Raw genomic sequence first — 3,285 nt, forward strand, 5'->3', positions numbered from 1 at the left:
GCTGGGATTGCACTGAACATAGACACTGATCCATAGATCCATTTATGGAGAATTGCCATCTGGCAATTCTGAGTCTTCCAAACCATGAACATAGAATGTCTATCCATTTATGTGTATCTTATTTCAATTCCTTCTGTACAATCCTATAGTTGTAACTGTAGAAATAAAGTACTTTATTTGTTAAATTTATTCCTAAATTGGCCAGGCATGGTGCCTCATGCCTGTAATCCCAGCACTTTGGGAGGCCAAGATGGGTAGATCACTTGAGGTCAGGAGTTCGAGACCAGCCTGGCCAACATGGCAAACCCTGTTTCTACTGAAAATACAAGAATTAGCCAGGCATGGTGGTGCATGCCTGTAATCCCAGCTTCTCTGGAGACTGAGATAGAAGAATTGCTGGAACCCAGGAGGCAGAGATTGGAGTGAGCTGACATCATGACACTGCACTCCAGCCTGGGCAATAGAGCAAGACTCTGTCTTAAAAAATTATTCCTAAATTTTGATGCTTTTTTTTTCTTGAGGAAGTCTTGCTTGGTCACCCAGACTGGAGTACAATGGTGCTGTCATAGCTACTGGAACTTCAACCTCCTGGGCTCAAGTGATCCTCCCACCTTAGCCTCCCAAATAGCTAGGACTACAGGTGTACACCACCATGCCCAGCTAATTTTTTATGTTTTGTAGAGACAGAGTCTTGCTACATTTCCGAGGCTGATCTGGGTCTTGAAGTCCTGGTCTCAAGTGATCCTCTTGCCTCAGCTTCCCAAAGCTCTGGGGTTACAGGCATGAGACTCCATGCTCCATTGCTATTTTAAATGAAATTGTTTTTTAATTTCCCTTTCAGATTTTTCACTGTAAGTATATAGAAACCAAATTTATTTTGTATAATGTTCTTATATCCTACAAACTTGATAAACTTACATGGATGGCTCTTATACTTTTATTGTGAATTCCTAAGGATTTTCTACATAATTATGTCATCTATGCACAAAGACAATTTTACTTTTTGCTTTTTATCTGGATTCCTTTAATTCCCTTCATTTATTATTTACATTTTCTTTTTGCCTTATAGTGCTGGCTAGAACCCGAAATACAATGTTGAATAGAAATGGTGAGAGTAGACATTCTTGCCTTCTTCTTGACTTTAGGGAGGAAAGCATTCACTATTTCACAATTAAGAATGTTATTAGTTGTAGGTATTTCATAAACACCTCTTATTAGGTGGAGAAACCACCTTTCCTTTCTATTGTTAGTATTTTTAAGTTTTAATCATGAATGGGCATTGGATTTCTCTGCATCTATTGGGATAATTATGTGTTTTACTACTCTATTATCCTATTCTTATGGTATGTAAATTTTATAGAGCTGCTGTAACAACTAACTACAAACGTGTGGCTTGAAACAGCACAAATCTATTATTTTACGGTTCTGTATATTAGAAGTCCAACATAGGTTTCAATGGATGAAAATTAAGATGTTAGCAAAGCTGGATTCCTTTCTCAAGGCTCTATGGGAGAATCTATTTCCTTGCCTTTCATGCCTTCCAGAGGCTGCCTGCATTTCCTGGTCCATGTTCTTCATCCTCCATCTTTCAAAGCCAGCAAAGACAGGCCCAATCCATCTTATATGGCATCATTCTGATTCCTCTCTCTTTTGTCTTCCTCTTCCATTTTTAAGGATGCTTTTGATTATATTGGGCCTTCCTGGATAATCCGGCAAAATCCCTTGATTTTATTCTCACCTGAGTAGCAACCTTAATTATATCTGCAACGTCAATTTCGCTTTGACGTGTGATGTAACATATTCACAGGTTTTGGAAATTAAAATATGGATTTTGGGGGGAACCATTATTCTGCCTACCACAACATGCCATCTGACCCCCTGAAAGGTAAATGTTTATCTTACATGTAAAATACATTCACCCCATCCCAAAGTCTTCAAATGTCTTATCCCATTGCACTATTAACTCTGAGTTAAAGAACATCTAAATCTTATCAGCCCAAAAGTCCCAAATCTCATCACTTTAACAATCTACATCAAGTATAGATGAGGCTCTGGGTATAATCCATCCTAGGACACAATTCCTCTTCAATCTGTGGACCTGTAAAAATACTGGCTGCCAAAATATTATGATGGTATGGGATAATCGTCATATACATTCCTGTCCAAAAAGAGAAAAATGAAGTTAAAAAGGAGTCACTTGTCTCAAGGATTTCAAAATTAATGAAGGCAAACTTGATTTGTTTTCAAGACCTGGAAACAATTCTCTGCAACCAGTGATTTCACCCAGTGGGCAAGCAGTTCTGCAGTCTGGGTTCATGCTTCCACGCTCTGAGTCATCCTTTCTTTTTCATGAAGTGCAGCACGTTTGCAGGTTGGTACTTTGGTTAGCCTGTTTCTTGCATGTAGAATTTGGGGGCTCTGTCAGCTGTTTTTTTCATTTAATACCCTCTTTGTCCTTTTCAGTACAAGATGGCAGCATTTTTGCTTGTATAAAATTCTCAAAAACTTTCTGTATCTCCTATGTTTGTCATAGGGATTTACTCCATTAAACAAATAGAGATAGGACAAATTAGAAAAAATCTTCCAAGGAGCCTCTTCCACGCCCCTCCTCTTTCCTGGACATGTAGCCTTAGATTAGCAATCAGTGGTCCGGTCCTCTGACCCCTCCTCTCAGTGGTTCCCTTTTCTAGTCCTGCCTTGTCAGTCTTCTAGCTTCAATCAACTCCTGGTGTTGTCTCTAAAATAAAAATATTTTTAATTGCTCTTTTGATTTCTCCCTTTGATCCATAGAAGTGTTTTATTAATTGTCAGATATTTGGGCTTTTCCCAGGTTACTTTCTGATGTGGATCTCTAAATTAATTATATTGTGCTAATATAACATATTTAAATAATTACAATCTTTCCAATTTTATTGAGACTTGTTTTATTGAGACAATTTTTCCCTTCGATTCACCAAAGTGTTTTATCTAATTTTCAAATATATGGGTTTTTTCCCAGTTTCCTTTCTGATGTGGATCTCTAAATTAATTCTTTTGCACTCATAGAACATATTTAAATAATTGCAATCTTTTTTTTTGGTATTAAAAACCTCTTTTATGCCAATAATTGTGCTTAACAATGGAGACAGGAAGGAATAAGGGAGGAAAATAACAAACAAGCAGCCAACCAATATTTCATTTAAACCTGTGAAATGCTATGTAATTACTGAGGAGTGATTTACTTCCAATTATGTAGTCACTTTTAGAGTAGGTGTGATGTGGTACTGAGAAGAATGTATGTTTTGT

General features: G+C 37.4%; 1 long non-coding RNA gene across 1 annotated transcript in view; it reads right to left on the reverse strand.

The window, feature by feature from the left end:
- Positions 1-1,986: 1,986 nt before the first annotated feature.
- Positions 1,987-3,285, reverse strand: part of LOC119468390 — a 14,264-nt gene continuing 12,965 nt past the window's right edge. The window contains exon 3 of the long non-coding RNA XR_005197066.1: positions 1,987-2,158. This is a non-coding gene — a long non-coding RNA (uncharacterized LOC119468390). The remainder of the gene's footprint in view (positions 2,159-3,285) is intronic.

This window comes from Cebus imitator, unplaced genomic scaffold (assembly GCF_001604975.1).
Source record: "Cebus imitator isolate Cc_AM_T3 unplaced genomic scaffold, Cebus_imitator-1.0 Scaffold421, whole genome shotgun sequence".
Lineage (NCBI taxonomy): Eukaryota > Metazoa > Chordata > Mammalia > Primates > Cebidae > Cebus > Cebus imitator.